The sequence below is a fragment of the Schistocerca piceifrons genome, chromosome 3 (genome assembly GCF_021461385.2).
Source record: "Schistocerca piceifrons isolate TAMUIC-IGC-003096 chromosome 3, iqSchPice1.1, whole genome shotgun sequence".
NCBI classification, from domain to species: domain Eukaryota; kingdom Metazoa; phylum Arthropoda; class Insecta; order Orthoptera; family Acrididae; genus Schistocerca; species Schistocerca piceifrons.
The window spans coordinates 478473970-478482146 of NC_060140.1; the positions used below are offsets into that span (position 1 = coordinate 478473970).

Here is an 8177-nt window from a genome sequence, read left to right on the forward strand (position 1 = left end):
ATTTGGAATGCATTTCACATAAATTTTCTCAGTCTTAGGTGGAGATTTCAATTTCCCAGATATAGACTGGGACCCTCAGATGTTTAGGACGGGTGGTAGGGACAGAGCATCGAGTGACATTATACTGAGTGCACTATCCGAAAATTACCTCGAGCAATTAAACAGAGAACCGACTCGTGGAGATAACATCTTGGACCTACTGATAACAAACAGACCCGAACTTTTCGACTCTATATGTACATAACAGGGAATCAGTGATCATAAGGCCGTTGCAGCATCCCTGAATATGGAAGTTAATAGGAATATAAAAAAAGGAAGGAAGGTTTATCTGTTTAGCAAGAGTAATAGAAGGCAGATTTCAGACTACCTAACAGATCAAAACGAAAATTTCTGTTCCGACACTGACAATGTTGAGTGTTTATGGGAAAAGTTCAAGGCAATCGCAAAATGCGTTTTAGACAGGTACGTGCCGAGTAAAACTGTGAGGGACGGGAAAAACCCACCGTGGTACAACAACAAACTTAGGAAACTACTGCGAAAGCAAAGAGTACTTCACTCCAAGTTACACGCAGCCAAAACCTCTCAGACAAGCAGAAGCTAAACGATGTCAAAGTTAGCGTAAGGAGGGCTAAGCGTGAAGCGTTCAGTGAATTCGAAAGTAAAATTCTATGTACCGACTTGACAGAAAATCCTCGGAAGTTCTGGTCTTACGTTAAATCAGTAAGTGGCTCGAAACAGCATATCCAGACACTCCGGGATGATGATGGCATTGAAACAGAGGATGACACGCGTAAAGCTGAAATACTAAACACCTTTTTCCAAAGCTGTTTCACAGAGAAAGACCGCACTGCAGTTCCTTCTCTAAATCCTCGCACAAACGAAAAAATGGCTGACATCGAAATAAGTGTCCAAGGAATAGAAAAGCAACTGGAATCACTCAACAGAGGAAAGTCTACTGGACCTGACGGGATACCAATTCGATTCTACACAGAGTACGCGAAAGAACTTGCCCCCCTTCTAACAGCCGTGTACCGCAAGTCTCTAGAGGAACGGAAGGTTCCAAATGATTGGAAAAAAGCACAGGTAGTCCCAGTCTTCAAGAAGGATCGTCGAGCAGATGCGCAAAACTATAGACCTATATCTCTGACGTCGATCTGTTGTAGAATTTTAGAACATGTTTTTTGCTCGAGTATCATGTCGTTTTTGGAAACCCAGAATCTACTATGTAGGAATCAACATGGATTCCGGAAACAGCGATCGTGTGAGACCCAACTCGCTTTATTTGTTCACGAGACCCAGAAAATATTAGATACAGGCTCCCAGGTAGATGCTATTTTTCTTGACTTTCGGAAGGCGTTCGATACAGTTCCGCACTGTCGCCTGATAAACAAAGTAAGAGCCTACGGAATATCAGACCAGCTGTGTGGCTGGATTGAAGAGTTTATAGCAAACAGAACACAGCATGTTGTTATCAATGGAGAGACGTCTACAGACGTTAAAGTAACCTCTGGCGTGCCACAGGGGAGTGTTATAGGACCATTGCTTTTCACAATATATATAAATGACCTAGTAGATAGTGTCGGAAGTCCCATGCGGCTTTTCGCGGATGATGCTGTAGTATACAGAGAAGTTGCAGCATTAGAAAATTGTAGTGAAATGCAGGAAGATCTGCAGCGGATAGGCACTTGGTGCAGGGAGTGGCAACTGACCCTTAACATAGATAAATGTAATGTATTGCGAATACATAGAAAGAAGGATCCTTTATTGTATGATTATATGATAGCAGAACAAACACTGGTAGCAGTTACTTCTGTAAAATATCTGGGAGTATGCGTGCGGAACGATTTGAAGTGGAATGATCATATAAAATTAATTGTTGGTAAGGCGGGTACCAGGTTGAGATTCATTGGGAGAGTCCTTAGAAAATGTAGTCCATCAACAAAGGAGGTGGCTTACAAAACACTCGTTCGACCTATACTTGAGTATTGCTCGTCAGTGTGGGATCCGTACCAGATCGGGTTGACGGAGGAGATAGAGAAGATCCAAAGAAGAGCGGCGCGTTTCGTCACAGGGTTATTTGGTAACCGTGATAGCGTTACGGAGATGTTTAACAAACTCAAGTGGCAGACTCTGCAAGAGAGGCGCTCTGCATCGCGGTGTAGCTTGCTCGCCAGGTTTCGTTCGAGAGGGTGCGTTTCTGGATGAGGTATCGAATATATTGCTTCCCCCTCCTTATACCTCACGAGGAGATCTCGAATGTAAAATTAGAGAGATTAGAGCGCGCACAGAGGCTTTCAGACAGTCGTTCTTCCCGCGAACCATACGCGACTGGAACAGGAAAGGGAGGTAATGACAGTGGCACGTAAAGTGCCCTCCGCCACACACCGTTGGGTGGCTTGCGGAGTATAAATGTAGATGTAGATATAGGATGCATTAGAACTTCATATTAAGGAGTCCAGGTTTCTTCAAATTCTAGTTATAACTTTTTTTGATTGACAAATCAGACTTTCTTGAGATGAAAATTTCCGCAATGGCTGTTTACAACAGTGAGTTAGTCTCTCTCGGTAGGAAGTCGACTTAATTTTCCAACGTCTCACATAAAAGAGTGACCGTAGCGTTCCAGCATGTTATTAATACTGGTAATTCGCAGAATAATGCTAAGAGCGTTGAGCTTACTTTTAGACGTTTCTCTTGGACTGTTAATGATAAGGAAATTCATGCTACTTTAGCCAAAAGTGTTCTTATTTAATGTTGGCCGGACAAAATACGTTAAAAATCACAAATAAAGGTCACTAACCTCGCTCGGCCTACTATAGATGGCTAAGCGACTGTAGTGATCTACTATAATATTATTGCTACTTTCCTGTAAACATAAAATTCGGATTTTCCATTTGTTATACTGACATTCAGGAGCAGGAAATTTATTGAACAATCTGCCTCAGATTCTACTCTAAATTTTATGTTACCATGTCATATGTTGTAGAGTCAGAAAATTCCTTTGGTATCATTTTATATCGTTCAGCTATCTACAGTAATAAATAATATTTTACTCAACGGTTAATCTGACAAGACTATAGAGGGTAAACCCAAACACCACAGACAAAATTTCGGAGAACGTTGAGGGATATTCTCTGAGTATTTTCATATAAAGGACCCGCGATGTCCAACGTCTATGACTGCTTTAGTTTTCTACCCCAATTACCTTCGTTGCTCTGCAAACACCATCACATGAATGGAAAAGCTGGTGACCATATAATGAAACGATTTACACTAAAGAGCCAAAGAAACTGGAACACCTGCTTATATCGTGTAGAGCCCCCGCAACACAATGTGGCATCGACTCCATTAATGTCTGAAGTACTGCTGGATGGAACTGACACCATGAATCCAGCAGGGCTGTCCATAAATGCGTAAGAGTACGGGGGGTTGGAGATCATCTCTGAACAGCACGTTACAAGGCATCCCATATATGCTCAATGAAGTTCATGCCTGGGGAGATTGGTGGCCAGCGAAAGTATTTTAACTCAGAAGAGTGTTCCTGTAGCTAATCTGTAACAATTCTGGACGTGTGGGGTGTCGCATTGTCCTGCTTGAATCCCCTAAGTTCGTCGGAATGCTCAATGGACATGAATGGATGCAGGTGATCAGACAGGATGCTTACGTACGTGTCACCTGTCAGAGTCGTATGTAGACGTATCAGGGGTCCAACTGCACACATCCCACACCATTACAGAGCCTCACCAGCCTGAACAATTCCCTGATGACATGCAGGGTCCATGATTCATGAGGGTCTCCATACCTGTACACGTCCATCCGCTCGATACAATTTGAAACGAGACTCGTCCGATCAGGCAACATGTTTCCAGTCAGTAACAGTCCAATGTCGATGTTGACGAGCCCAGGTTCAAAAACTGGCTCTGAGCACTATGGGACTTACCTTCTGAGGTCATCAGTCCCCTATAACTACTTAAACCTAACTAACCTAAGGACATCACACATCCATGCCCGAGGCAGGATTCGAACCTGCGACCGTAGCGGTCGCGCGGCTCCAGACTGTAGCGCCTAGAACCGCTCGGCCATTCCGGCCGGCTGACGAGCCCAGGCCCAGGCCCAGGCCTCGTAAAGCTTTGTGTCGTGCAGTCATGAAGGGTACACCAGTGAGCCTTCGGATTCGAAAGCCCATGTCGATGATGTTTCGTTGAGTGGTTCGCACGCTGACACTTGTTGATGGCCCAACATTGAAATCTGCAGCAATTTGCGGAAGGGTTGTACTTCTGTCAAGTTGAACGATTCTCTTCAGTCGTCGTTGGTTCCGTTCTTGCAGGATCTTTTCCCGGCTGCAGCAACGTCGGATGTTTGATATTTTACCGGATTCCTGATAGTCACGGTACATTCGTGAAATGAAAGTACGGGAAAATACCCTCTTCATCGCTACCTCGAAGATGCCGTGTTCAACTGCTCGTGCGCCGACTGTAACACCACGTTCAAACTCACTTCAATCTTGATAACCCGCCATTGTAACAGCAATAACCGACGTAACAACTGCGCCAGACAGTTGTTGTCTTATACAGGCGTTGCCGACCGCAGTGCCGTATTCTGCATGATTACATATCTCTGTATTTGAATACACATACCTATACCAGTTTCTTTGGCGCTTCAGTATAGTTTCAAGTGGATGCCTATACAGATGCAAATGTACTGCGAGGCTGACATCACTGCGGGAACGGGTTAGTATAGAATGGTTGTGCCGTTCTTTTATTGCCGTCAGTGAACGGATACACGCTTTGCGTATTGCCCAACTCTTCGTTAGTAAACCTATCCATGCTGCTGTGTATCACTGTTAAAATGCAACCAGAACTGCCAGAAAAACAAATCCGAGACAGAATCCAGCAGTACCGGGTGCTACCTTGATGGCGAAGAACGAAGTGGACATTACTATTGTGAACAACCAGAGCCGTGAGTGAAGGGTACAAGTTTGTTTCCAAACAGGACACACAGCGCATATCGTCTACATTTACACTGTAGGCAAATACCTGTTTTCAGTGCAGTACAGTTACAAAGATGAACAGGGCTAAGAAATCATACGAAATGCAATTACTGTGTTACGAACCACTAGAAGTCCCTTATACTAAAGTATTAAGGACATATCTCTGCCGGCCGCGGTGGCCGAGCGGCTCTAGGCGCTTCAGTCCGGAACCGCGCGACTGCTACGGTCGCAGGATCGAATCCTGCCTCGGGCGTGGATGTGTGTGGTGTCCTTAGGTTAGTTAGGTTTAAGTAGTTCTAAGTTCTAGGGGACTGATGACCTGAAATTGTTAAGTCCCATAGTGCTCAGAGCCATTTTGAACCATTTTGAAATATCTCTGAGGAACTTCCGAAATTTTGTCGGAGGAGTTCGAAGTTACCCAGTACACGCGTTTCTGACTTTTTGACAACACAATGTAGCTGCTTCGGTAAACAACTGATGTAGCTGTGCATCGAAATTTCTTTTTCTTCCTCTTCGTCTTCTGTACTTGATGGTATAGGCATTGGACCATTGAACCTGTTCTGTCTTCGGAAACTGTCTGTCCATCTCTTCTAACATACCTTCTTCCTGCCAATTTATAAGCTATCGCTGGTTTGGGAAATCGTTTACTATCAACTGTATGTACATATTCGAACCAGGTGTTACGGTATTCGGTTATTCTGCTTACAGCTGTCTGTACTTGTATGCAGTTCTTGTCACATTGTTTCGTTTTTTTTTAGCAGTGTTTTGTTCTCTTAGAAATTTCACTTCCGCACTTAGTTTTTTACTAATGTTCACTCCCACGAAGAAATGATGGAAGAGCTATAGTTTTATAAAATTTTACGCTCATTTCTTGTCTGGTCTTATTTTTAAATTCATTATGAATGGTGCAACATACATTTCCAAATGTAGCCAATTTTACATATAAGTTTGTATTAGTGCCTAACCAGTTTGGCATCTCATCTAAGTGAAGGAGGACTCTTATTCTAAATTCACATTGTCGATAATGATCTTGGATCGTACAGGATCTTCTCTCCAGAAAGCCACCACTTTAGTCTTGGTTTTAGGTATCTTAAGATCGTAACAAGGTAATTCAGGTGGTTCAGTGCATGTTGTAAATCGTCTTCTTTTTCTTGCCATATCAAGACATCGTCTTCATAAAGCAAAACTTTTAACGTGATGTCTATCTTAATATCTTTTTGGACATTTTGGCTCCAGTTTAGGCTAATCTCATTAACACTCGTATTAAAAAGTTTGGGTGATACTCAGCCTTCCCTATGTTTATTAAAGTTTCTTCTGTTCTTGTTTCAGCTATACTGCTTTCCATTCTAATCCCAATTTTGTTTCTGTTCACATTATAAAGTGCTTTAACCAAATCTATAAATACTATGTGCGTTTGTAGATTATACGAATTTTTTATGTGAAAACTCTTAAAGCGTGTAAATAAAACAAACGTTGTTAACAATCTTTAATCTTTATTCTCCATGCCTTCATACCTATTTCCAAACATAGTCCCCCTGGCGACGAAAACATTTCTCCCAGCGAGGGACCACCTCTGCTTGCACTGCTTCACCACTATCAAAGTTTTGGAAAGAGATGAAAACCGGATGGGGATGACAGATTACAGTGAACACAAGACTGCATATATCGCAGCGCTCGTGTGTGGTATGAGATTTTCATGCTGAAGTAGATGGTACTCCATGTGTGGACGAACTCTTCGAATTCGAAATTCGATTAGAGCACGCTGTTTCTCACGCACTGACATACAGTAATTACGTTACACACTGCTATGTTACACGCTACAATTCGGAGCCCTCTAGCGGCAGAGGGCTGCAATTATCTATACATGAAGAATAAAGATGTCGAACGTTAATAAGGTTTTTTTTATTTAAAAAGCTTCAAGAGCTTTCACATCAAAAATTCGGAGGAATAGCTTTTCCGCTCGCCGTCGATTCTCATCTTTTTCTATTATGAAATTTATGTTGGCGAATTAAAGATGTCACTGAAAAAAAGTGGACAGGCTTTGGTATTAAGATTTCTTTTGATTATTTTCAGAATCCATCAGCTAGAAGTAGATGAACTGCTAAAATTTTGATATAGCAGAGCGTGGTTTTGACCCACGGACCTCTGGGTTGGCAACCCAACGCGCTGCCACTGCGCCACTCCGCTGTACACGTGTCTCAGCCTCCCCATAGTGTATTCTGCGGAATAAACCAAGTAGGGGCCGCCACCAGCATCCTCCGCGAAAGGGGGCCGCAGGTAGTTGCGCACGTCGCACTGCTTGCCGCCATGCTGCCCGAAGGACACTACCACCTACCGGCTAAAGAGAAAGTTATATCTGTGTTGCTGTTACATCTTTTGAACAGATTTTGAGTTCTCATTCTAGGCGTAGACATGGTGGGTACGAACCTTTACAGAACAAAGCCGAAATAGTGTCCACGACATTTTCTCGTACAGTCGTCACCGACCTGCAGGAAGGCACAGTTCCAATACAGAGCACTAAGTAAAGATGGCTGCAACATGCCCACCCAGCATGTGCCACAAATTCCTAAAACGACACCCCTTCCCCTTCTACACAACTTAATCACAACAGTTGTGTTCAAGGCAAAGAAGGCTTGCTGAGCATGTATTCAGTTCTACACACCAGACTGATTGTAATAGGTTTTAAAACAACACGGCCATGCTACGCTGTAGACATGTTAATCTATACTTCAACCTTCAGTCTGAAGACTGGTTTGACGCACCTCTCATCTAACCAGTTCTGTACAAGCCTCTACATCTCTGCATAATTACTTCAACATACGTACATACAGGGTGACAGTTATTAAAGTATATGAAATGAAAGCCTCATAACTTCTGAACTGTTTACGTTAGGACGTTCAAAGTGCACAGTCGGCCGCGGGGCATGATGGCAATGAGTATGCGTTTGCGCACGCGCCTTGTTGTTGTGGCCGTTTGCACGTGAAGATATCACTGTACATCGTGCCTGAGCGTATAGCGCTTGTTAAAACCTACTATGCGAGCAATAACAGCCCAACTGCTGCTCAAAGCAAGTTTGCGACAGAGTTCAAGCTGAAGACAACCGGTCCAAGTGTGCTAACAATTAAGAATTTGATTTGCAAGTTTGAGAGAACGGGTAGTATTCGTGATGACAGCGTTGGAAAAGTCGGTC

At 43.2% G+C, this 8177-nt stretch overlaps 1 non-coding gene across 1 annotated transcript; it reads right to left on the reverse strand.

The window, feature by feature from the left end:
- Positions 1-7102: 7102 nt before the first annotated feature.
- On the reverse strand, positions 7103-7174 carry Trnag-gcc. The gene has a single exon. It is a non-coding gene; the product is annotated as a tRNA-Gly (tRNA).
- Positions 7175-8177: the final 1003 nt, after the last annotated feature.